The sequence below is a fragment of the Patagioenas fasciata genome, chromosome 5, assembly GCF_037038585.1.
Source record: "Patagioenas fasciata isolate bPatFas1 chromosome 5, bPatFas1.hap1, whole genome shotgun sequence".
In the NCBI taxonomy this organism is placed as follows: domain Eukaryota; kingdom Metazoa; phylum Chordata; class Aves; order Columbiformes; family Columbidae; genus Patagioenas; species Patagioenas fasciata.
The window spans coordinates 67,074,844-67,102,530 of record NC_092524.1 but is presented as its reverse complement, the minus strand read 5'-3'; positions in this window follow the sequence as shown (position 1 = coordinate 67,102,530).

The following is a 27,687-nucleotide window of genomic DNA, read 5'->3' as shown; positions in this document are numbered from 1 at the left end:
CAGTTCCATTTCTTTGAAGAGAAGTATTATTCTAAACAAGGTTAGCCACCATTTATTTCGAGGGGCTCTTACATTTCTGTGTTCGAAGCGCTTTGCGGCTTTCCTTGTCTATTTGATAATCATTAACATGTTCCGTCGTTAACCTTCAAGCAGCTTTGCTTGAAACTTTATATGCGACTTTTCAAACATTTGTCTTGCATTGCAGACTGTGGTTTGCTGGGGCTGTTTTTATAATCACTAGTGGTAAAATCAGGAAGATGAAAAATGGGTGTGTATTGAAGAGCAGCGTATCCAGCATTCTGAGTCTTAAATTAGAGTGATGAGCATAAACATTGCAAACAGAGCTTTTTCAACTCGATTGCAATTATATTTGAAATTACCTACAATTGCCAGTAACCATCTCAAAGCTAGAAATTAACTTTGTCGGCTCTCCTCCAGATGGATCAGCTGTTAAACGTGCTGTCTCGTGCAGCTGAACGGAGGGAAGGAAGAAAGGGTGAGGAGGCGTCTGAATGGCAACCACGCTATGTTCTCACTGAAGCGGAGCTTCTGCTGCCTGTCGTGAGCCTGCACGCTTTGCTTTCACTTTTCCATCAACCCAAGGCCAGTTTTTGACACGTAGTTTGGGAAACTGCGGCTTTGCTGACCTCAGTGGAAGCCAGTGCACAAAGTGACCCGAGGGAATGGCAGGGAGATGTGCCAGGGGAGGTTGAGGCTGGACATTAGGAAAAGGTTCTTCACCCAAAGGTGCTGGACACTGGAACAGGCTCCCCAGGGAGGTGTCACGGCCCCAAGCCTGACAGTGTTCAAGAAGAGTCTGGACAACACCCTCAGACACACGGTGTGACCTGTGGGGCGTCCTGTGCAGGGACAGGAGTTGGACTCCGTGATCTGTGTGGGTCCCTTCCAACTCAGGACATTCTATGATTCTATATTTTTTTGCTGTGAAATCTGCCAGAGGCACGGCTCAATCCCAGTGTTAACAGACAGAAGCAAAGCTCCCCTGCAGCACTCAGGGTTCCTGCGGGAGACATCCCTATCTTTCCAGACGAGAACCTTGTCCCTCCATACCTGCCCCGTCCCGGATGCTGTGCAGTTTGCAAAATCCAACATCCAGAGGTGAATTAATGTGAGCAGGAAGATGCCCCTGAGCAGCTACCAAAGCAAGGAGCACACCGCACTGACTCTGCTGTTGTGCTTGGCTCTGGCTGAGTGTCCTCCCTTCCTATGTGGAGCCTGGTGGGCTCTGCTGCGGGCGAACAGGCTGCCCGTGTCTCCCTCCCTCGGGTCAAGTCTTGAGCAAAAGGTTACGTTTATGGCAGATCCCACTTACTGCCTGAACAGCTAAAATGTAATATTTTTTAATTCCTGCTCTGCTTGATGATTTCCTGCTGTTATTTCTTCAACTGATCATCACAATTCGTTTGGCTAACTCTATACCAATTTCTTCCATGGCCACTATGCCTGGAGAAGTTCAGATTCTTCTCCATCCTCCTCCAGAATCAATCAGTGCACGAGGACATTGCCGTGGCTCCGTGGCTGCAGTGGACTTAACTGATTTTCAACTAGTGGAGCTGAGGGAGGTATTTTGCCCAAAGCATCTCATAAATGCTTGTGATTTCAGTTTCCAACATGACTCTGAGCTGGGGAATGAGAATGTGCCAGGAGTGTCAGTGACAGCTTTAGAAATGGATTGTTTGCATAAACTTGAAAACAGTACAAGCATAAATGTATTTCCTTTGTTTAACTTTTCACTCTTGTTTACTCGTCTCTGCTTCTAAAAGGCTTTGCAAGTAAACTCTGCAAATCTTGGAGTTTCACAGGCATTAATGGGGGCTGGGAGTTCTGGGCTGGTTCCTCGGCCCTGACGTCTGGGAGCTAAGGCGCGGAGCAATTCACAAGGCATCAGAACCAGCTGGAAGATTTTTACTCGCTTTGCTTTGGAACCCTCTGTGCCCTTGGGGTTTCGTCGACTCCCCAAGGACAGCACCCACCTCCTGGGTGCTGCGAAGTGAAGTCTGCAAGAGCTCTGGGAGGCTCAGCCCCTTCTCCATGTGCTTCAGGGCCGTGTGGGCAACGCAGAAAAGCGACCTGGAAAACCAGACAGGCTCAGGGTTTCCTCTGAGGAACACGGAGGCTTCTGTAGACTGCAGTTTTCTTTGGTAGAGAAAATCTACTTAGCCTGTGAGCTTTTGAGGGAAATAACTGGGTTTTAGTCCTGTGTTTTACAGCACCAGTGCAGTTAAGTCCTGGTCTATGTGCACTGGGGAGGAGGGAGAGGAGCTTCAGCTACACAACGAATGAAAATGCAGGTGTCTTGTTGCCTTTCATAAGAATTCCTCTTCCCCTGCATTTATCCAGTCAACACCTTATTAAACTTGTGTATATAGCTTTGTACAGGCTGTCCTTGTTCTGCATGGATATAAAAACCGGGTGCAGGCACTGGTGGCTGCATTGGTGACATTTTAAATGGCTACTACCAACTTTTTCCTTGCCTCTTATGGCAGCCGTAGGGGACTGGGAGGCTGGAGCCACGTGCCTTGGTTTAACACTGCAAAGAAGAGGAGGAGCAGGACAGCATGCAAGCCTCTTGCTTCGGAGCTCCCAGTAAGTCTGGAAAGGTCAGACTTCACCATCCCATAGTTACACACGTCACTGGGCCTGGGGGTTTTATTTCCTGTGCTTACTGCTCACCTGGACTCTGGAGCATAGAGAACAGGGCTTTATAATATGTGTAGATTGGATATTAGGAAAAAGTTCTTCGCAGAAAGGGCTGTGGGGCATTGGAACAGGCTGCCCAGGGCAGTGCTGGAGTCACCGTCCCTGGAGGGGTTGAACAGACATGGAGATGAGGTTCTCAGGGACATGGGTTAGTGCCAGTTTTGGGTTAATGTTTGGACTCGATGATCTTAAAGGTCTTTTCCAACCAAAATGATTCTGTGATTCTATAACTGGTGTCTCTTTTGGGACTCGCAGATTGCTCCTGGGACGTCTCTGAAAGTTAACGGAGAAGATGGTCAGAAGGCTCAGGTTTGCTCTGCAGGAGTCCACGCTGGCACTCGGGAGTTCAGAGGATTTCTGCAGTTCTGTTACACTGGACACAATTTGCTCAGAAAAAGGAGCTGCTCTTGCAGTTAATGTACTGAACCAACGTATGCAAGAACTGGGTTGTCTCCGATTTCCAGAACAACACTGGACAATTTACTTAAGCCTAAATCTGCAAAGAATACTTTGTAGCTTGATTCCTAGTGAAATAAATAGGAAGGAAGTCTATAAACATCTTTGTGGATCTGAACCCTTATGTGCTCTGAAATGAAAATTTCATCAACTTTCTTCCTGTCTAGTTTATTTAGACTAAAAATTTGTGCACATAAGAATTATTTTCTTGGTGCATATGAATGGAGCCTGGGCATGAACTTTGTCGCAGCCAAATCCTTTGAGCGCTACCATGTATCTGATACGTCACAGAGTCCTGTGTTAAATGAGCGAGAATCTGCAATGTGACAAGAGTTGCACCTGCAATTTTGGTCATTGTTTTTAGCCTGATTTCCTAAAAGTAAAGAAAGATTTACGCAGCCATGCTCTGCGTGACTGCTTAGGTGTGTGGGTCCCTGTCTTTGCTTTTTGCCCCCATCACTCTCTACCCATAGCCCAATTTTACCCAAACCGGAGAGTATCAGAGATATTCAGTTTTAGGAAGCTTTATGCAAATATATGCCCAGGTGTTGGAGAGAGACCTAATTACTCCTCCTAGACCAGGGAAAGCAAAGCTCCACCCTCATTAGACATCAGAAGATGGAAGAGAAACAGGAAAAGCTTACATCATGGTGTACTGTAAATGAGTACCAGAGGATCCACCCTTCAGCTAAAGAGGTAATTTTGTGTGGATTCTCTAATGTTTCCTGTGATGCCTCATGTCCTGTTTGAGGAGCCGTGACTACTCACTGTTCGCACCTTGAATCCTGAGGGCAGTTTTGGGCCCCTCATACCAAGAAAGGCCTTGAGGTGCTGGAGCGAGTTGAGAGAAGGGAACGGAACTGGGGAAGGGGCTGGAGCACAGGTGTGATGGGAGCGGCTGAGGGACCTGGGGAGTTCAGCTGGAGAACAGGAGCTGAGAGGAGACCTTCTGATCTCTGAACTGCCTGGAAGGAGCTTGGAGCCAGGGGGGGTCGGGCTCTGCTCCCCAGGAACAAGCGCCAGGAGCAGAGGAAACGGCCTCAAGTGGCACCAGGGGAGGTTGAGGTTGGATGTGGGGAACAATTTCTTCCCCAAAGGGCTGTGGGGCATTGGAACAGGCTGCCCAGGGCAGTGCTGGAGTCACCATCCCTGGAGGGCTGGACAGAGATGGGGTTCTCAGGGACATGGGTTAGTGCCAGAGTTGTGTTAGCAGTTGGACTTGATGATCTTAAGATCTCTTCCAACCAAAATGATTCTGTAATTCTATTCTATGACTTGCTGAATCTTGCAGGAAATTGATATCTGCTGTCAACATTTTCTTTCTCTGAAATTGTCTTTTACATCAAAATAAGCCCTGCAGTCTTCTGACTGACACAGGTTTCATTTGATACCACACACCTTATCGAACAGTGGTTCAATGGTTATTGCTTTCCCTTTCTCTTTTCAATATTGCACTTACCAATGGTCCCTTTTCTGCACACGATCCTTGGAGTAGAATATTAACCCATCACATTCACTCAGGAAGGTGTTTGCACTTCCACTCACCTAAGGACAACAAGGAGGATTTTACATTGTAATGCATGTGATCACCCTGGATCTTTTCCTTGTCTCCAAAACAAAATAGCTGGAGTAGGTGGGATATTAAGCAATATTGAGACTTTGGTAAACCTCTAACCTTGTCAGATGTGTATTAGCACTGTCAGGTGCGTAAAATTATTTGGTGTAACTGGTTGTTGTAGCTTTGCTTACTCCTGCCTCCTTTACCTCTCTGTAAGTCAGTGCCACCATCCGCTCCGAGATCCATGCACCAGCCACTTGATCCCAGCAACGCTGCAGGAAACCTTTCCAAGGGCTCCATGCTGGATCATCACATGGGGCAGCCTAAGAAACAAGGAAAGCAGCTTTTTTCTTTAAAGGGGACCTACAAAAAAGCCGGAGGGGGACTTTTTACAAGAGCCTTTAGTGAAAGAGCGAGGGGTGATGGCTTTAAATGGAAAGAGAAGCTGTGGATGCCCCATCCCTGGAAGTATTCAAGCCCAGGCTGGACGGGGCTTTGAGCAACCTGGTCTAGTGGAAGGTGTCCCTGCCCATGGCGGGGGGTTGGAACTCGATGATCTCTAAGGTCCCTCGCAACCCAAACAATTCCATGATTATACGATTCGTACTCTCCAAGGTCACTGCTTTTTCTGCTAGATCACATCCCAAGGAGAAAAGCTGCTTCTAAGCTTGGATTGTGCATATAATAGTAAAAAACTCGGTTGGTGTCACTGCTCGTGAAGGATGACTGATGGGAAAGTACTTTTCTTGAGCTGCCCTGTAGGTCCATATTTCAGCTTTGTTCAGTAAAGCACTTAAGCATGTGCTTAAAATTAAGTGTGCTGCTGACTGGAGGCCTTGGACAATAAATATGCTACTGGGAAAGTATCTGGACCATACATTTATTAGTCTGTCTAAAAGCCCTGTTATTTCTTCTTCAGTTCTGAAGTAAATCACATTTTTCAAAAGCCACAGTTGTGGGTAAATGTCTGATTTTGATAGGCGTTGCATATTGCAGCTATTGCTGATTTTAAACAAACTCATAGATGCTTAGTACATCCGCAAATGAAATACAGCTTGGCTCCTTTCAGTGGTTTGGTGTTTTTTTGAGAAATCTCTCTTTGAACTACCCATCTGCAGGCTTTTCCTTTTGACTGTCTGTGTGGCCATCCCGCAATTACCTGTGGGTTTATGATCCTTCTCTGGAGAACAAGTTGGTTGGACGGTCTGACGATGAAGAAAGATGGGAGTGATAAAATGGGGCAGGGTACGATATCGGTTACACGTGTCACAGGAGCATCCCTCCAGATTTACACTGCTGCAGCTTCGCTCTGGATCTGGCTCCAAGATTTGCCATAAACGGCCATTTCAATAGTTTTGGAGTTCAGTCTGTTGCATAAAAATGAAGCATCAGGAGTTTTGGGGCTTTGTGACTGCAGTGAAAACAGACTGGAGTGAGCAACTCATTGGCAAAGTAAACGGAAGGTAAATCTGTGGGAGCCAGAGGAAGAAACCAACACATGTTTTTAAAGGGTTTATGGCTAGCAATTTATTCCCTTAACCCCTGGTTCAGTGCTGGGCAACAGTAAACAATGAAGGAGCCATGGTTGCCTCTGAAATTGAGTTGACCACGCAAAGAAAGGCTCTAATTCCCTGAAGTAATAGAAGGTTTGGAGAACCGTGCGGCGATTAGGAACGACGCACACCAGGACACAAACAGAAATTCACGCAGAGGCAGAGATCTTGTTCAGGAAGGAGCGCAGAGCCTGGCCAAGCAGAGAGCTGACCTAGGCCTAGGCCGCCTTCTTTATTCACCATTGACAATTCATAGGATTTACAGGTACAGGCCTGGACTAAGATGTTTACAAAAAGTGTTTTTCCACTAATTGTTATTAAGAACACACTAAACTCATGTGATGTTCGTCTCACTTGTTTTTCCACTCATTCACAGACCAGGCCCAAGGACATTCACACATCCCATGCACTTGGGGGCGGTTATCCAGCTCAAGATACCATTCTCACGAGTCTGGGCTATAAGTTTTTACAATTATGAGAAACATACCTCAAAGTAATCTGTCCAAGGCCCTTTATATGTTATTATGTTAGTATTGTCTTCAACCGTCCAAATGGTCATGTTAGTATTGATCTTCCTTTATCATCCAGATGGCTGGAACTGTACATCTTGCTTTCCCACATTTTAGTTTCCAACAGAACCTCCTTAAAACACTTCGAAAGGGCTGGGGAAGTTCACTTTTGTGCTCAGGCGCTCTTGGAAAACTGGATTTCCATGAGCTGGAGGGAGAGCAGATCTTCAAATCGTTGTTTTCTTCCGAGGTGCTTGTTCATAAATGCCATCTCTGATTATTTGATTATTCCCGTGCAAGGTCAGATTCTGTGAAAATCCCTGGAAACAGACAAGTTGAGAGATGAATTCAGGAGCTGAGGTAAGCATGCACAAGTCAATGTAAATCAATGCAGTCAGCGCAGGGCTGGGCCTTAAATCAGCTATTTTTAACAGTCAATAGTTCAAGAGCACAATCAGTCTATATTTACATCAGATAATATTCGTGTTTAGTATGTAATTACCGTTGACCCTGTTTACACACGTAATTAACAGTTAGACATCACATCCCGCTGGGTTGACATCTGTAGAACTCAAAAAGGGCTCAGGATCTCCAAAGAGTGTTTTTGTTTCAGGTTAGACGTGGTCTGATTGTCTAAATTAAAGACACGTCAAACCACATGAAAAGCTCAGGACAGAAGGTAACCACACAGGACGTGGCATGTGGGCCAGGTAATCACAGTGGTGGAAGGAATAGCCGCACTTGCGAGGAGCCTATTTCTCTACAGGCTTTGGAAAATAAAAAATGCTCCTTTTTTTGTTTTTAGTAGGAAATAAAAATTAGTCAATGCAACCCCTGGCTGCAGGGAAGCACAAATAAAGCAAACCAGATGTTCATTAGCTAATCACTTGCAATTTTTTTTCCGCTCATGGAGGAAAAGAAAATGGAGCGCGTGGGAACTTGTCTGTTGAGAAAACAGTTGGATCTTCGGCCATTTATCTGTTTCACCTCTGGCGGGACTCAGGCCCCGGTTGAAAGGCGGGCGGGTGCTGTCAGAAGGAGAGGTCAGCGGGATCGCTGCCGATGCTTTCCAGCCCTCGAGGTTGTCCCGGCTTTCGTGGGCATGGAGAGCCAGCGAAAAACAAAACAGCAAACCGAACAAAAATGCTGGGAGAGCGGTGGAGCTTTGAACTGCATCCCTCGTGTTTGTCTTGTTCCTAAATTACAGTGTCGTTTTTGTACAGGGCTCGTTATGATCACATACATCCATCAGGAAGTGTGTTTATTACAGTGAATACCAATGAATCTTGAACAGCAAGCTGCTTATTTCTGGTGTTATCAAAGGAAAGTAACATAACTCTAATTCCCTTTGGATTTATGTAATTTTCCTTTCCTCCCTGCTTAAGACGAGATGAAAGTAGGCACAAGTTCGTACTGCAGTCGATGGATTTTATCGATAATAAAATGCTCATACGTAAAGCCTTCTATGTGTGTACACATCAAACCACGTGCCTCTTTGTGACAGTGTTATTATATTAGGCAAAATTACAGTGACTCAGCCAACACCTCTTTCATTACTGGTACTTGCTTCGTGCTTTAACAACATTAATTTAACAGTGTTAATTTTAATGCAAAACGGCATAATGATTCCTGGGAACCTGGCACTACACAGTAGGTCAGGCAGGTGTAAGATCTTGCCAACCAGCAAGCTGAACCATCTTCTTTGTGTCTCAGTTGTCATGCGAAAACTGGCTCACTAAGAGCTGGTTCACTTGGGAGTGTTGGCCTGGGAGAGTTCAAACAGCCTTTCTCTGTAAGAGTGAGGCTTCAGTTTTGCATCCTGCATCCAGCTCTGGGTCCTCAGCACAAGACAGACATGGACCTGCTGGAGAGGGGCCAGAGGAGCCACAGAAATGATCCGAGGCTGGAACAGCTCTGCTGGGAGGACAGGCTGAGAGAGTTGGGGTGTTCAGCTGGAGAAGCTCTGGGGAGATCTTATTGCAGCCTTCCTGTGCTTAAAAACGGTTGATAAGAAAGATGGGGACAGACTTTAGAGCAGGGCCTGTTGCGATAGAACAAGGGGTGATGGTTTTAAACTAAAGGAGGGAGATTCAGGCCAGGCATGAGGAAGAAATTGTTGCCCTGAGGGTGGTGAGAGCCTGGCCCAGGTTGGGCAGAGAGGTGGTGGCTGAACCATCCCTGGAGACATCCCAGACCAGGCTGGACGGGGCTCTGAGCAACCTGAGCTGGTGAAGATGTCCCTGCTCATGGCAGGGGTGGCACTGGGGGAGCTGGGAAAGTCCCTTCTAACCCAGATAATTCTGTGATTCTATGATTATTCACTTAGGTTCATGGTCCTTCCACTCCTATGGGAAATGAACTCTACAGCCATGGACCAGCTGGCAAGAAGGTGCTGACATGGGGTGGTCGTTGTTGAGGCCAGCAGACCTGTGGGTCCTGAGGGAAACAGATGTCAAGAGAAGTCACAGTCAGAAAAAGTCAGGTGGCATCCTGAATAATTTGTGTGAGTCCAGGGAGAGGTTATTCCAAACCTGGCAGCTTTCTTGGACCAGATACCTGGGCTTTCTAGGCAAGAGGAATGCAATGGGTCATACCTATCTGGACATCAGTAAGTAATTTGATTTTGTGCCATTTACATGTTTATCACATAAACTGGAGATTAGAACAAGTGCTGTTAAGAAGCTTAAAGAACTGACGGAGTGACAACAACAAGTAGCGTTAAGAGGGAAAGTATCTGGCTGGGTATATGAGCGGAGTTCTTCAAGGATTCGTCTTGAGGACGGATCTCATTTAATATTTTCATGAATGACCTTGGCACAAAACATAGCATGTGGCTGAAGCCTGCTGATGACACAAACTTGGGAGACGTGCCATACGGAAAGAACTGGATGACCTCGAAGACTGGAGTAATAGAAATGAGATGAAATCCAGTAGTGCAAAATGCAAAGTCATGAGTTTAGGGAGTAATAAGAATTTCCACTATAAACTGGAGACTTGTCAGCTGTAGATGACAAAGGAGAAGAAACACATGCGGTAGCTCAGTTGCGGGATGGGCTCTGAAAAAGGTGTGTACAACTTCAAATACGTTCCAGGAGATGTTTCTTCATGGAGAAGGAAGGTGTGCCATTTCCCAGGAATGGGTGAAGCCTTGTGTGGCATCCTATGGACAATTCTGGTCCCTGTGTTCTTCAAGTGTGAGTTTGGCCTGGGCTGCACACAGAAACCGATGGTGAAGATGCTGGGGGGATGGAGAGCTTGTCCTTTGAGAGGAGAATGAAAGAGCTGAGATTTTAACATAGAGAAATGAAAGCTGAGAAGAAAGGTGATGTCTGTACATCAATACAGCAGGATGGTTAATGTCAGAGAGGAGAATAAGCTCTGGAAGTTAAAGAACAGGTCAAACAGGTACTAATTGGCCTGAGTACGCTAAGCTCAAATGAGGGGAAGGTTTGTGACTCTGCAGAGCAAGGAGGCTCTGAAACAGCCTTCCAGTGGGAGCTGGGGACAAGTAACACTTTGTTATAAGAACAAGCTTGACATGTTTGTGGAAAGGAGGGTTTAGAGGACATGGACTTTGGAGGATGTTTCCTGGGGAGTGCTGAGCCTTGAATAACTTAACTTTCAGTGTTATTTAGACCACTGGTCATATCAAAAGTCTTTTTGTGGCTAGTAATTTCCTTACCTGGCCAGGACCTTGTTTTCGAGGGGCCAACATCACATTTGGTAAGGGCAGTAAGCCGGTCATGTCTCAGAGTGCTTTAGTATTTACTCAAGTTTGTAAAGTTAGAGGTTGGTGGGGATCAGATGTTTTATGTTTGGACTCCTTTCATGTGTATGTCATTAATCTGGTTCGGTTAATGGATGCTGCACTCGATCCTGTGGTTTCTGTGTGTTGATTCGGAGTGTGGTGTGTATCTTTTGGGTGTTTGAGTTGGTTTATGTTCCTGGGTGTCTACATGACCTGATTAATACTCCCAGGTTAATACAGATGCAAACACAGACCACAAAGGAAGGCCTGGCCAAAAATTGCATATTGCACAGCATATAACTGGCTATCACTGCGTTCAACAGATAAATAGGAAAGGAAATACATTATCCCTTGTTGTAACCCTGGACAAGCTTTCTGTGGGGCTCAAAGGGACCTTCCATCCTTGCCTTAATTGTAGGCATTTCTCTTCCAGAGCTGGGAAACTCCAATTTAAACAAACCTGTCTATTTTCTAAACTGAATTTCCCAAGACGGGTCAAACAAACCTCGTGTACTGTTCAGGAAAATAAAAACCTGAAAGAGAAATGGAGATGTCAGTGAAATCCAGTCTCTGGAAGAGGTACCAGCAACGTCTCCAACCACTCCTACAGGGGGAGATTTCACAGGTGCTTTTGAAAATCTGGCTGTCGACTTCAAAAGAGAGGAAAATAAATTAGAAGGAGTTAGAAATGGTTTCAGAATAGGAGATTTCTGTCCTTGCGCCGACCTCGTGCATTGTGAGCAGATGCTGGAAACAGAAAGAGCTCTACCTCGCTAGGTGCTGGCCCAAAGCAATTCCTGAAGACTCTTCCTTCCATCAGCCAAGCCCTTGACTTGAAAACTCTCAAGTACTTGGAGTTGTTCAGGCTGTGTGTTATTTTTTGGTACCTTGCAGTTTCCTGCAACGCTGTGATGAGGAACTAGTGCAAATTCTGTTCCAATATTTCACTTTTGGAGTCCTCCTACTGTGGACATATCTATAGCATAACTCTGCACATCTGGCTGCTTTTAATAACCCAAGGGAACACTTCTCAAGTCTCCCTTTACTTTTCTAACCGAAGTATTGAGCTCCAAAAAAGATCAGAAGGGATGGTTGATACAAAGAGCAAAATTTGCATCATGTGAAGTAAGGAAGACGCCAAAGAAAAGATAAAGGAGGCCATGGTCCAATAGGTACTCACACTGTGTTCTTTCAGCATATATAGAGTGGAGACTAAACTAAGTGGATTAGGTAGTGAATCAAGTTGGATGTTTTCATTAGGCATAGTTCATGGCAGAAGGACTGCATGAAAAAAGTAGCCAAAACCAAACAATAAACCTGGCATTGCCTTCCTTGCAGGGGAGTGAGCCCAACCTGCCCAGCCACAGCTCTCAGTGAGTAGAATGTCAAAGTTTTTCAGCTCTCCCCTTACAGTCTTTGACGAGTGAAGGTCCTACATCGTCTCTAGGTATTCCAGGAGCTGCCATTTGAAAAATGCTGCTAATTAAGAAGATGACTCTAGGTCCTGCTGCGGGAGAGCTCACGAAGACCTGTTGTCTCCACAGGATCAGCTCCTTAGACAGATGTGGCACATCTAATCTGGGAAGACCCTTAATTGCGGAGAGGCAACCACTTCCCTCCAAGAGATTCGGCTGAGGGTATGGAGGAGAAACCATGATGAAGCCGTCGCACTCTGATTCCCTGGGTGACCAGGTATGTGAGAAGAGAGGCTTTTGCCGTGCTAAAGAAACCAGAATTCCCTGGGCTGCTGGAGCAGAGAGGGGCAGTGTATCTATTGCTCCCTCTGCCCAGGGCATGTTGGCTTTTTGAACAGGTTTTGATTGCACCCTTCATTACAAGAACCCTCCAAATGAGGTGGAATCCAGCACTGAAAGAATCCAGCCCAAGTCCCAGTTTATTTCTCCATAAAACATCTGTATTGTTCTTCCAGGATGGCTCTGCCAAATGAGTCCTCAATAAACCCAAAACCTGGCAATAGACAAAACGCTAAAAAGCGCCTTTTTAATATGGAAAAGTATCCTGCAGTGTCGCAATCTTCCAGTGGAGACCACCCCCTACCCCTGAGAAATGCAGAATAGCACCAGGCCCACAATTTGCCTGGGGTAAAGCAACAGAGCTGGGCCTGTGCTGATTTACTCCAGCCAGAGGATCTGGCCTATAGTTTCTGGGGATTTTTTCTCCTTAAAGATCCTTAACTTCTCTTTCCTTTTTTTTTCTTTCCTGTGGATAGAAGCTTTGCAAGTCCCTTCTTTTATTGTTAGCTCATTTGGCAGGAGCTGCCAAGCAACAAAAGTGTTTTATTTGGAAATAGTTGAGGGGGGAAGTTGACAATGTCCGAGCTCCATTCTGATTGCGTGAGCTCTGGGAGGTTTTCACCTCTGCTTCCAGGCTGCACCAGGCTGGGATTATCTCATTTGATTTCATTGGATCTGTGTGGAGTTAAGAACTGGAGAAAATTAAAGGTTAGTGAAGTTTGCCTTTGTGTCACACTAGAAGCTTTTCGTTATTTGAATGTAAAGTACTCACTCTTTCTTCTCTGTGGACTGAAGCATCATGCAATGTTCCATTTAGCTGATTGGAATCGGTAAGTGAACTGTGATTTATACAGCTTGTATCCCATTGCAGAAGAGATCCCAAGAAAGAAGCACCGCGAAGATGGCTAAATGGGCTAAAGTGGGAAAAATGCAGAGTGTGAAAGACACTGATAGTTGAATTTCTTCCGTCTGAGTGTCGCACTCAGTCTTTTATGCCCAGCAATAATACATGCTGTTATTTTGATCTGTGATGTTGCCTATGTCTGTTGATTTCTTTCCAACTCTTTGAGACCCCCTTCACAAAAGCTTCACTCTGCAGAGATTAAAAGACTCAAAATAAACCAGAAACGGTGCATTAATGTGGGCAGATCTCTCTTCTTCCACGCTTGAGGCTCCTGTGAATCGGTCGGGATCTGCCCCCTTTTGCTCAGCGCACACGTGAGCTGAGGTTTGTCTTTCCTGCTGTGCTCTGCAGGGCCCATCCAAAATAGCTCAGGGCCAGATTTCTAAGAATTCAGCCCCCACAGTCAGGCCCAAGTAAGGAAGTCAAGAGCCATCTCGATGTAATGAGTAGGTAAGGGCTTGTGGCGTGGGGAGGAGCCGTGTGTCTGGGGATGTTTATGTGGGTGTTAAATGATTCACCCAAGGCCAAAGAGGCCCCTCGGTGTCGGCGCCCAGATCAGTCTGAATTTCAGAGGATGGTTTTGAGATCCCAGCTCTCTGACCTGGAGCAGCTTTTCAGCCCTTTGGTTTTCACCAGGAGAGTCAGGGTGCTCATGGGCATGCTGAGCTGCTTTTTGGGATGGGGTTACTTGGGGAACAGCTCTTAACTGCTGCTCCACAGCTCTTAAGGAGCCAGCCCGGACCCCGATAGTGTCACCGGCCTGGGGTTGGGACACGGAGCCTCTGTGCACCTTCAAAGCTTCCCCAGCCTCCCCCTGAAAATATTTCCTACTTCACTGGTGGGTTAGTAGAGTAAATTCATTGATGCTCCAACAATGTGATGATAGAAAATGCTATTTACCAGATAAATATTACTGTTGCCTTGTAGGCATTTGCAATTCAAATGTGCTATTCCCAGCAGGGACTGACTTGTGTCTTTGCTATAGTGTCATTACCTGCTTAGACAGCTCTCAAATGCTTTCCAACACCAAGAAACCAGCACTTGCCATCAGACTATACACTTTCCCAATCAGATCAGTTGCTGGGTTATCAATAGCTGGTTGCTGCCTAGATCACAAGTCGAGACCCCAGAGTCTTTTAAAAACTGTGATATGGTTTTATTTTGTGAACGCTACTTTACGCCTTTAGCATGTCTTCAGGCTACCTCCTGAAAAGCACTTTCTTTAAGACCACATGGACCAGAGATTTCTTTTCTTAAAGTGCTGGATAGACCAGCACATCAGGAGCCTGGATTTCATGTAACATCAAGGAAGATTTGCAGTAAAATCACAAGAACTGGCCGGCACAGCCTGACATTCCAGAGAGCGGCTCCTTCGCTGGCGCAGCTCCAGCTCTGCCGATGCCGCAGAGCCCTTGGGCTCGTTGCTGGTCCGTCCTTTCTGTGTTTGAAGGACCACAGAGAAGCACAAGCTGATGTGTTGCCTTGCTAGAGACACATGCTGGCTGGTGAGCACAGCCCTTAGTCGTCTCCCTGGAGAGCTGTTTCTGCATGATGGAGAGGAGGGAAAGCTGAACCCCCTTTTTTCCTGCTCTTCTTCACCTTAGGGGTGGCTGGTGCACAAAGGGACGATGTAGGGCTTCTGTTCAACACAGCAGTCCAAATAGGGAGGGAAAAAATCAGCATGGAAAACTTTTTACATCCAAACAAGCGCAGTCTGTGCCTGATCTATTGAGTCAGCCTTTCGGGGCACCTGGAAAAGAGGACTGGTTTTGGAGACACCCAGCTTGCTTTTAGGAGGGGACTTAGAGAGTCTGGGCATGGGGGATTCTCTCTGTATCTTGGGGCTGCTGTGCTGCAGGGACTGCCTTCTGTACCTTTCCCGCTGAAATCCCACATCACGGTGCTCCCCGGGGTCAGCCCGACAGCGTCCATCCAACCGGCACACAGAAAGTGCAGCATTTGGAAAAGCAAATATAATTTTAAAGTTGGCCTGAGAAGCCTCCATCTAGTTTTCAGGGTTCCAGAATGTTGTTTTATTAGGATTACAGTCTTGTTCTTCTTAGGTTTCAGCAGGCGTTTATGACTGTTACAACAGGAATGAAAAGCTGGGGCTGGAATCGGCATCGCTTTCTCCTGCCAGGCGCAGAGTTCACGGTGGAGGCCAGACATATGTCTTTCTCCCACAGATGCTACTTTTTTTTGTGGATAGTGAGGTGAGCTCTGTCCTCTCCCTGGAAGAGAGGGCTGGTGGCAGCTCTGAGCTGATGTGGGGGCTGCACAGCAGGGGCTCATCTGCTGAGGGTAATCGCTCTGTTGGTTCACATCACTCCCCTCTGCCCTTTGCAAAAAGGAGACACCAGGTCCTGGCGGGTCTGCAGGGAAAGTCACGTTTGTGCGGGATGCTGTAGGTTTGTGTTTTTCGGCAACGTGCGCTTGCAGCCCAGAAACCGATTGTATCTTGGGCTGCATCACAAGTAGTGTGACCAGGAGGTGGAGGGAGGTGATTCTGCCCCTCTGCCCTGCTCTGGTGAGACCCCCCCTGCAGTGCTGGTCCAGCTCTGGGTCCTCAGCACAGGACACACATGGACCTGCTGGAGAGGGGCCAGAGGAGCCACAGAAATGATCCGAGGCTGGAACAGCTCTGCTGGGAGGACAGGCTGAGAGAGTTGGGGGTTTCAGCTGGAGAAGAGAAGGCTCTTATTGTGGCCTTTCTGTGCTTAAAAGGGACTGATAAGAAAGATGGGGACAGGGCCTGTTGCAATAGGACAAGGGGTGATGGTTTTAAACTAAAAGAGGAGACATTCAGGCCGGACATGAGGAAGAAATTGTTGGCCTGAGGGTGGTGAGAGCCTGGCCCAGGTTGGCCAGAGAGGTGGTGGATGAACCATCCCTGGAGACATCCCAGGCCAGGCTGGACGGGGCTCTGAGCAACCTGAGCTGGTGAAGATGTCCCTGCTCATGGCAGGGGTGGCACTGGATGAACTGGGAAGGTCCCTTCAACCCAAACTGTTCTATGATTCTATGGACACATTTGCCTGGAGGCTCTGAGGTTGGCAGAGGGAGTCACTGAGGGAGAGAACACTTCAGGACCAAAACCATCTGTGCCTACAGACATTCCCCCCTCCTTTTTTTTTCCATCCTGAATTATTCCAGAGCTGATACGATTCATCTATCCATATATCTCTCTGTGCAGGCTAAAACATCTCCTCAAGTGTTCCTGAGCCAGAGAGGGGTTCTGTGTCTGTGCAGAGCCCATGCTGTCTACATGGGAGAGGCACGGGCAGGAGGGTGAGGGTAAAAGCAACCCCAATGGGCCACCACAAGTCCCCTGCTGTCCCAGGTCTTGTGGCTGTGCCAATTTGGGGAGCTAAATCCCCTGCATTATCCCCAGACATGAAGGAGTTCAGCCTGCCCAAATATCCCAGGTTGGGGGGAATGAACTCAGCCCTCTTCTTGGGTAATTTCTGGCTGCAGGATAGTTGGGCCCTCTGCATGGCAATAATTAGCAGACAGATCCTGCTGACTCGGGAAACTCATCTGAGGGTTTGTTTGTGTGTTTGTTGTTTTTATGAGAAGGTCCATATGCCTTTCAGATTTTGTTATTTTCGGAGAGCTGATGATCTGAAGAACAGGATGAAGAGCTGACATCGCTGGCTGTTTTCTTGGCCTGCTTTAAACAGCAGATGGATGTTGGTATTGAAGTGCTGCAGCTCGTTACTTTATACTGGTGGAATTTGATGAGTTTTATTGCAAAGACATCAGGGCAGCTCATGACAGCACTCAGCCCAGGGAGAAAAGGGAAGACTTGGTACCTGGCAGGTACTGATCGTCCACCAATGCTCCCCTTCATGTCTTGGATCATCTCCAATAGGCAATATAGGAATTTCTGTGTGCAGTTGAAGTTTATGAGGCTGCCTGCCTGAATGCGTGCCTGTGTGTGCTTGAGCACAGCGGAACGAGGATCTCTAGCATAATACTTGGTGAAAATCCAGTTTCACCAGCGGGGTAAGACAGATCAAGCACCAATTGAATATGATCCTCGGGATCTGCCCTTACAGCTTCGACATTGTGTTCATGGCATACACAGTAACTACCAATGCACACGGTGTATTATTTACTCTGAAACCCTGAATCTGACCTGTATTTTCCAAATCAGAACCTTGTTTTAAATCTTAAGATAACAGCGCTTAGTAATTCATGCTGATCTCTGGGGTGGTTCTAGTTCAACGTTGGCTTCTTTCTAGGGGCTGGAAATCCTATCTAACATGTAGTGCCTTTTGCCTCTGATTGTTCCTCTGAAATGTGTGCTCACTTAAGGTGTTTAAGAAATGGGCAATGGAGTTTAAACCACAACGTTATCAGCAGAGAGCACAGATATCCAGCTCTTAAGTGCTTGCTAAGTCATGTTCCTTCTTTCAGCACTCTCCTCCTCCAGCTGAATAACCCATATCTAGTGTTGTTTTTATCAGGTTTTTGAGATTAAGTCTCTCTCCCTTGTGCTAGCTGAGCTCTCCATAAATTAGAGCAAGCAGCCTTGTTTTATAGCTGTTTTTAACACAATCAGCGTGTAGCTTCAGACTTTTGGTGCTCCTCTTGGGGCCCTGTTTGAGAACCCCGCTACCATGATCTTCAGAATTCTTCCCCTCCTTATTCGGGCCACATTTGCCAACATTGATATTTTATCTACTCTGTCCCTTTACTGTCATGATGTTGTCCCCTGAGGTGACTCCTCCAAGTCTTTGATCCTCCTGATTTCACCAAGCTAGGCTGCTCTAGCTGACCTTTGCCTAGTCAGTCCTCCTGTATCCTGACCAGCCTTTTCACCTGTTTGCCACTCTTATCCCAGTTTGAATTAATCTCATTAAAATACAAATGAGCGGAGAAGTCCCGAGGAAGCATCACCAGCACCCTGTACGATGTCAATGGCTGCAGTAGGAAGATTTATTAGACCCTGAGTGATCTTGTGGTTTGTATTTGATTTCCTCAGGTGTGATATTCTGATCTTCCTGGTATTTATGATGACTTTAAACTCTGTGCCTCAGCAAATATGGTTAGAAATACTTCCATATTTTGCAACGGCACTGGTAGAGGCAGCGTTAAATGCAGCCATCCCACGGCTGGTACTGAGAATTCCTCCAGTAACCTCCCTTCGGCTGAGTTGTTCCGCCAGTACAACTCGCTATCATCTCCATTTCAGCCGATTTATTATCCTCCTTACAACACTTTTCTTATCCCTCTCTTCTCCACTTTAACTAGTAATATTGTGTGGCAACATATCTAGGGTTTCCCTAATATCTTGGTACAAAAACTTGCCGTTGTTATACCCAGACAGAAGCTTGTCCTCTATGTCACGTTTTGCCAGAGATTTCTTTATCCTTTACCCAATGTTTCTTCTGAATCACATATTAATATTGATCCTGGCATTGTGACGTAGGAGTGATCAAGTTGATTTCTTTTCCACCTTAAATAAAGGCACTGCATTTTCCTTTTTTTCTAAGGTATCAGTTTCAATATAATAAATCTTGTCACCAGATTTGCAATTCTACAATTTCAGTATTCAAAGCTGGGTTGACTTTGCTTCCTCCCAACTCAAGCACATTCAGCATGTACGTTGTACTAGAGCAAGTGACTTCTATGTTTCTCCTTGAGGGACCAGTGTGTAATTCCTATTCTGGGATATACCAAATGCAGCTAAAAAGGTGGAATTTTAACTTTGTACACATTTGACCTCTATCTTGACTGTGCAGCCATTGCCTTACGCGTGGGATTTTCTGCTCTCAGGTAACATCTCCTCAGCGTGTCCTCACTAAGCTTGTGTGTGGAGTTTTTGCTGAAACAGGCTCAGATATACAGAAAATAGACATAATGTCCTGTTTTCTACGTGTTTTGGGAAGGAAGCCTTTCACTTTCCTACTATGGAGGAGTTTTAGTATCTGGGGTTTTCATATATTTCAAGTAAAGTATATGAAAGGTCTGTCATCTTTCCAGGACACGCTGCATAACAAAGATAAACTGATGTTAATTGGAAAGTGTGGCTGAAATAAGCCCACGTCTGCATCAGACCTCTCTGGATGATAAATTTGGATTTGTTGTGGAAAGAGGGACAGTTTGCCATGAACTGACTGGCAGAATGGCTGGGATCCAGGGCAGCCCTTCCGCAGACACGCAGAGGCGTCTGTACCCGGTACGAATATACCGGAGTTATCACAGAAACGCAGGGGTATTATCCCTAATTGTTGCAACTTTGTGTGTTCGTTTATTTTTTCCAACAGAGCAAAGCTCAGGAAACTAGATCTGAAGGAGATAACCTTCTCAGCAGAAGTAAGGAATGATGACTTTCTAGAAGGGATGAAAAATGTCTAAACTTTCACTGGGTTATTAGCACCTTCCAAGCTAATTTCACCTATTAAAGAGTGGTGTAGGGGAAAGGGACCCAGGGGTCCTGGGGACAGCAGGGTGACCATGAGCCAGCACTGGGCCCTTGTGGCCAGGAAGGCCAATGGTACCTGGGGTGGGTTAGAAGGGGGTGGTCAGTAGGTCAGAGGGGTTCTCCTGCCCCTCTGCTCTGCCCTGGGGAGACCACACCTGGAATCTTGTGTCCAGTTGTGGCCCCTCAGCTCCAGAAGGACAGGGAACTGCTGGAGAGAGTCCAGCGCAGCCACCAAGATGCTGAAGGGAGTGGAGCATCTCCCGTGTGAGGAAAGGCTGAGGGAGCTGGGGCTCTGGAGCTGGAGAAGAGGAGACTGAGGGGTGACCTCATTCATGTTCACAGATATCTAAAGGGTGAGTGTCAGGAGGATGGAGCCAGGCTCTTCTCGGTGACAACCAATGGTAGGACAAGGGGCAATGGGTACAAACTGGAACACAAGAGGTTCCACTTAAATTTGAGAAGAAACTTCTTGATGGTGAGGGTGTCAGAGCCTGGCCCAGGCTGCCCAGGGAGGTTGTGGAGTCTCCTTCTGTGCAGCCATTCAAACCCGCCTGGACACCTTCCTGTGGAACCTCAGCTGGGTGTTCCTGCTCCATGGGGGGATTGCACTGGATGAGCTTTCCAGGTCCCTTCCAACCTCTGACATTCTGGGATTCTGTGATTCTGTGGAAGTTTCACATGATGCTTTGGCTTTTCAGCATCACACAAACCCTGCACCTCTGCCAGAAATGTCCCTGAGCTTTTACAGAAGTGTAAACAGCAGTTTTACAAACGCTTGTAATTTGGTTGCGTTTGGGGACGTTTTCAGGTGACAACTGTAAGATCTGTCCTTTATCCAGAACCTCCCCTGTGAGCAGTTTTTAAGCCCTTGTTGCAAAGAATTCGGACACTAGAACATCTCAAACCGAAAGGCTCAGGGATCATTTGAGAAAACCCTTGAGCAGCATTTGTTCCCCAGACCTCCCTCTAAAACAGGTGAGTCATTTCGGCTGATATTAAATACTAACTTAAAAAAATCCACCCCCCACACAAGCCAACCCTGAGGCTCATGATTAGCGTGAGTTATTTCACTGTATGGCTGGAGCGCGGAGGCTTTTGAAGCCACTAAAGCCATATTCTTCACATAGGAAGCATTCAATAATCTTTACAATAGACAGTAGTGCTATTTCTACCTTTAACAAAGCTTTTGTTCTGTTAAATCTTATTCACAGGCTTCATTCTGAGAATATAGGTAAGTGTTGGCAGGACCATGGAGCTGTGATGCAGTTTGTTGCTACAAAACAGGAAAGAGAAACCCAAGGCTTTATTCTGGCAGCCGTAGGTGAAATCAGTGAGGCTGCTTAGCTGGAGCTAAAGGGTTTTTGTAGGCAAAATCCTCACTTGTCATTTTCCCATCAGGAAATTTGCTGTGGAAAAGTAATTTTTAAAAGATCTGGAGGAAACCTCTATTTAGTTTGTTTTTCTTCAAAGTCATTAATGTTTTTCCACTTTTTCTGCTTGATTAAAAAACTAAAACAAGTTTTATTATTATTATTATTATTATTATTATTATTATTATTATTATTGTTTATTTTTAAACTTCCTTTTTTTTTTCACTGGAAAATATTTAGTAAGTAAGGTGTTATTTGTGTTCCTTTCTTATGGAGAGGATTAACAAGTGAAAGGTTCATTTTTATTTGTGGAAAGCAAAGCTTTTAAAAGCAAGATTAAAGCGACCTAAAAAGCTTCAGACTTTTAAAAAGCAGAGTACTCCTATGTATTTTTTAAATATCCCTCGCTCTTGGAGAGGAGGACATTGTTTAAAAGAGAAAAGGAAACATTTCCAACAAGTTTCAAATTAAGAGCCTCAAAATTTCATTTTTCCATAAAGCCTTTCATTTTGAATTAAAAAAACCCCGCTTGGCTGAAAAGAAGTTGCTTTCAGCCTTCAATGGATCCCGTATTTTCAATGAAGAAACTTCGAACTCTGCTTAGTTTAACTATGCAAGGTGGAAAATACAATGCAGTGAAATGGAGGGTGGCAAAAGTTGACCTTAAAATTTCCTACAACCTCTAGCTACGTAACTTTGCTATTTAAACATACAACTAAAATAGGAAAACAGAAAGGTTTTTCTGTGCTCAGAGCAATGTGAATGGTGCCAGTGAGTGATTTTATAGGAGGTGCTGAACCTGCTCAATCTGCCTTTTGTGCAAATTATAACAGGCTTCATGAAGTTTTGTTCCTGTATTTGCCTGTTGTTCTCCAACCATTGAGCCTGAGCGCGATTGAGGTGACCTAAATTGGGCAGAAGCAGATCTTTGCTTATCAAAGAGATGATTTTGCAATAATACTCTATCTCTCCCCCCAAAAACCTCCCTATGATCCAGATGGGTGGGGGTTTCATTCCGCCTTGCCGGAAAAGGCGAATGTCCATTTTGCATATCCCATTGGTGTGCTAAATGGCCGTGGTATCTTAAATAGGGCTACAGTGGCAATTAAAATAATGAGATATATAAAAGACACCTGCTTTAAATAAATACAGTAATCTGCCCAAAGCTCCCTGAATGGGCTGGTATTCAGCGAGAGCCCTGAACCTGCATGCATACCTATGCTTAACGACATAATCATTAAAGAACAGAAACCTTTCCTTCTAATCCCCCTCATACAGGACAACATGTGGATGTTAGCATATTTGGACTGCTTTGCATTCCTTCTTGCCTGCTTTTGAGAACATACTACATTTTAAAACTTGTTGGGTTCTTTCATGTTTTATTTGACCCTATGTAATTGCATTCCTGAAGGAATAACAGGCTCCCACAGTGATTTATACCCTGTATTAAATGTCAGTTTTGAAGAGACACAGTTAGCAGTTTGGTTTAACCTCCTGCCTTCCTATGTAAGTTCAAAACTGAAGTGGAGCTCAGAATCCAAGGGGAAAAGGGGAAAAAAGAAGAAAATGGACTTAGAGGCAGCTTGGAATGAGATGTATGTGTCCCATGCACCTTTAGAAGCCACCGGAACGAGATTCCGTAAAGCCATCTCTATTTTTAACTGTAATTTGTGTACTTCTTGCTGCCCTTGACCAGCCGAGCAGGCTGTAAATTAGCACAGCGAAAGGCTCTGCTTTCTCCGGGCAGACAACTCCAGCGTCTCTGACAATGGGCCAGGACATTTTTGCTGCAAAATCAACCAACAAACCAACCCCCAGTGGGTTTGGCATGCGTCCCAATAAGAAGGTCAGCAAAATAAATTGTCCTTGTAATTAAGAGCTGCTCCTTTGTTTTCATGTGTTTAACTGTGCAGAAATAGCAAAGCAGGATAGGTATGTTATTACTGTTTTAAATATTTCATTCGCTTTGTAGACTTCCTTACGACACAGTTAACAACTGCTTAATCATATGTTATGACCTAATTATGGGGGTTCAGTTAGATAAATCTTGATGTAATGGTATATTCTTGATGTATTGGTACTCTGATGGCCGCTTTTATGTGAATGTGTGCATTTAAATGTAAAAGTAAATGCAGCCTACGTTAGGATCTGACACATGACTGAAATGGTTATCATCTTTAGAATCACTGGTGAAACAGGTTACAAGGAGACTTATTTTAAGGAAGAATACTGTAAATAAAACCCTATTTCCTATATCCAGGAAATGAACATGCTAGTGACCACTTTCTTTAATGTGCAACTGTAATGTTTCATTTCCCAGAAAGGAGATTTAGCTGGAGCTGCTCCAAGGAGGATTCTCTTTTCACACTGAAAACAATAGATCTGATCCATCAAAGCTTTGCTCAGATTGGTTTTCCCCAAATATCTTTGGCAAAGATATCTAAATTAATGCAAAGCTTTTGTAGGATCAGACCAAGAGACCGTTGGTAGTCGTTCTGACATAGGCAAATGTCTATAGTTTTTCAGCTGAAGTAGTTCAGGGCATTTCCATTGCCTTCTCCAGAGCCTCACGTGTCCATCAGATGAGTGACGAGTACAGATCTGCTCTGCTGTTTGCCAGGTGGGAAAGCTGACTGTGATCTTTTACTTTGACGTGAAAAATGCAAGCGATAACATTTTCTTAGGGTTGGATTTATCTTGCCGAAGACGGGTGTCTCGAAGTCATGGAATAAGTTGCCCTCTGGAAAGGCATCTCTGTGTCGACTGTTCGGGGAGCTGATATGATGAGCTCAGACGTAGCGCTTGCCTCTCAGGTGGATAGAGTTAGGTAAGATGAATCCTACCAGGTGATGTATACATGGTATAGTGTATCAGCTTCCTGACTTCTAGATGTGCTGCCAGATCACTCTAAATGTTTGTGCCTCGATGTGAGAGACTCTGGGATAGGTCCTCCACCAACTAAATCCACCTGGAAGACAAGAATTTCATGGTAATCTGAGGGTACAAACCCATGGGGTGCAATTGCTATCTCAGGAATATGAGATTTACCTTTCATAGCTTTAGATGAAGAATGAGAGATGTTCAACCCTGCCTTTGTCACACTTTGCCATTGGTGGAGGGAAACAGTCCTGTCTAATTGGGATTATTCTTGACAATGTTATCAGTTCCAAGTCAAAGGAGCAAGTCTGGAACTTGCATGCCTGTGCTTCTTGGCTCTGAGACTTGGTTCCTCTGCATTCACTAGGATCACCTACAGTAGCTACCCGGCTTCAAGATCGTGAATAGCCTGTCCTAAACTGATCAACGTTTCCTCTCCGGTCTTTATATTGCCTTTTGTGCTACCAGACCGGGACTGCAGTTTCCACAAGCAGTGCATTATCCGTTCATGCATAAACTGAGAGCAAAGTTCAGCTCTGCCAGTTATAAAGTGGGAAAACGTGAAGATGAACTTAAGTCCCACATTCAATGAGCTCTGGTTTAAACAGACCTGCACACATTGCCGTGTGGCATGGGTGTTTGGTTGTTGTGTGACTTGGGTGGTGATGAACATAGAGTCATGGAATAGGCAGCAAAGATGATTAAGGGAGTAGAGCATCTCCCATGTGAGGAAAGGCTGAGGAGGCTGGGGCTCTTTAGTTTGGAGGAGACTGAGGGGTGACCTCATTAATGTTTACAGATACGTAAAGGGTGAGTGTCAGGAGGATGGAACCAGGCTCTTCTCGGTGACAACCAATGACAGGACAAGGGGTAACGGGCTCAAACTGGAACACAAGAGGTTCCACTTAAATTTGAGAAGAAACTTGTTCCTGTTGAGGGTGGCAGAGCCTGGCCCAGGCTGCCCAGGGAGGCTGTGGAGTCTCCTTCTCTGCAGCCATTCAAACCCGCCTGGACACCTTCCTGTGGAACCTCAGCTGGGTGTTCCTGCTCCATGGGGGGATTGCACTGGATGAGCTTTACAGGTCCCTTCCAACCCCTGACATTCTGGCATTCTGTGATTCTGTGAATGGTTTGGTCTAGAGGGGACCTTAAAGATCATCTAGTTCCACCCCCCGTGACACGGGCTGTGACACCTTCCTTCAGACCAGACCTGTACCAGGGCCATTTTCATGGTGAGGAATTTCTTTCTTGTATCTAACCTAAATCTCCCCTCTTTCGGTTTAAAGCCATCACCCCTTGGCCTGTCACTACCTGCCTTTGTAAGAAGTCCCTCTCCAGCTTTCTTGTAGGTCTCCTTTAGGTACTGGAACTCTGCTATGAGATCTCCTGGAGCCTTCTCTTCTCCGGGTTGAACAACCCCAACTCCCTTGACCTGTCCTCACACCAGAGGTTCTCCAGCCCTCTGATCATCTTCATGGCCTCCTTTGGACTTGCTCCAACAGGTCCATGTTCCTGTCATGTGGGGAACACCAGGTTTGATTCAAGAAGGAGGTCAAGCAATAGCAGAAAAAGAATCTTCAACCAGTGTGAGTAGATAAAAAGTAATTCCTAATCTGTATCAATGTATCAACATGATTTTACTTAATTGCGCCCAGCCCTACAGCCAGTGCTTGGTGTCAGTAATAATAACTAGGGATTAGAGAACTGAGGCATATCTCCTGGATTTGTCAAATGTTTTAGAAAATATTAGTATTTTCCAGCCATTCCAGACACTGAAATCTAAAACACCAGCAGGGGGAGACAAACCCTGATATCAGACCAACCCCATCCACCAAGACCTGTAGGACTCCCCCTGTTATTTTATAGGAACCTGAATTAGAAACATGAAGGAAAAACACCTTTTGTGAAATGTTCTGTGCCATAATGTCTGTACATGTTTAACAGCACTAAATTAGCAACAAAAGAAGTTCTCTTAAAGAAACCAAACCTCTTGGTACCATGCTAAATGTTTCATTGGCCTGAGATAAAAGATTTGATTTATTCTTGGTGGGTTGCATATTAATGTGCATGTGTGTAAGCATAAAATACATTTTACAAATGCGGTTATGCTAAGAGTTTCAAAAGGTCATTTCAGTTGAAAAATCTGAACTTTTTAAAAAGATTTACCCAAATATTCTTGCCTTTTTCTCATATTTGTTTCTTTTTTATGGAGGGTAAACTGTCTCTGGACTTGTCACAAGTACATCCTTGGGCTTGGCCACTCTGGAACTGTTTTCTGGTGAATGGGAGAGCTCTTTGAAAGTTAATTCAGACCGAATTGTGATGGATGTCCTTGAGTAAGAAAGCAACCCAGACTTCCACATATTAGTTAATTCCAATGCTGTTTGAAATGGATTAAAATAATGAAGAAATTGAATCACGAAAGCTCTCTTAAGGTGCAAATGGCAAATATTGCCTCAGGTTGGTGAATTTTGCTCTCCAGATGACACAAAAAAGTCACAAGTGGATCCAGAACCACTTTACTTCCATAAAGTTTAGCTCCAAAAGAAATGTTCCCTTTGCCACACGTAAAACATAATTTTCAACCATTTCATGTTCTGTTAGGTTGTGAAGCAATCTTAGTTCACTTGAGGCCATAAGATGGAGATTTCTTTCACCACTGAATGATCATATTTGTATTTTCTTCAGTAGTCAGAGGCTGGTTTTTACTCCTCTAGCTGTCTGGAGGATGATTGTCTTGAACCAATGAGTGTGTGGAGAAGCATCCCCTTGTTTGTGCATTGAGTATTGAATTTGCTGATAGAAGACCTTTGTGGCAAAGGGTTGCTTGCAATGGCAGGACATTGCGATGCATTTTTTAAAGAGCAATTCCATCGTCCTTTGCGCTGGAGGTGAGCTGGGTGGGTTGACACAACCGGTGCCAGCAGAGCTGGGCTTCAAAATCCAAACCCTGCATCTGCTGTGGGGTTGAGCTGCCCGCCTCAGGAGGACAAGGACCTTGTCTGCCAAGGTTGGCCATCAGTCCGTGCTCTGTTAACGTGGTAGTTCCATGTGTTTCCTCCAAAACTCTCATTTTGAGCAGTGCATGGGAGTGATTTGTATAGTTGCGGCTATGAGACCCAAAGATCCAAAGTGGAGGAGGCTCCTTCAGATGATGGTCATGCTGGCTGGTTCTATAGACATCACATCCAGATAGGACAGGATCTGCTTGTCTGGGGTCCCGTATCTCTCATCAGCTTTTGAATAGGGTGCAGACATGTCATTTTATAGCATGAACCATAAGAGAAAACATGTGCAGGGGGATGGGGCTGTAAAATTCACCCTTTAATTAATTGTCTACATAGAAATCGATGTGCATGCCTTCAAATACACAGCCGCTACAGATAAAACCAGCTGTAAAAATCTCTGTTCTAGAAAGATTTTCTCTTTCCATACTATGGAACAAAGACACTTGCGATGATTTTGGTCGGTATAAATACATACTAGTAGGAAAAGGGACAGAGAGGACCTTGAGAGATCATCTGTCCCTCTACCACAAGGCAGGATTTGCCAGATCTGAGCCACTCCTGACAAATCTTTGCCTCAACAGTGCCAGGGAGTCTGTAGCTCCATGACTAATTTACTCCAGTGCTCACCTGTCCTTCCTCTTAGGAAACATGTCCAATGTTTGACCTAAATGCTCCTTGCTGCAATTTAAACCTATTACTTCTTGTCTTATACCCAGTGGACATGAAGAACAATTTATTACCTTCCTATCTGCAACAACTTTTTACATAGTTGAAGGCTGTTATCATGTCTCCCCCTCAG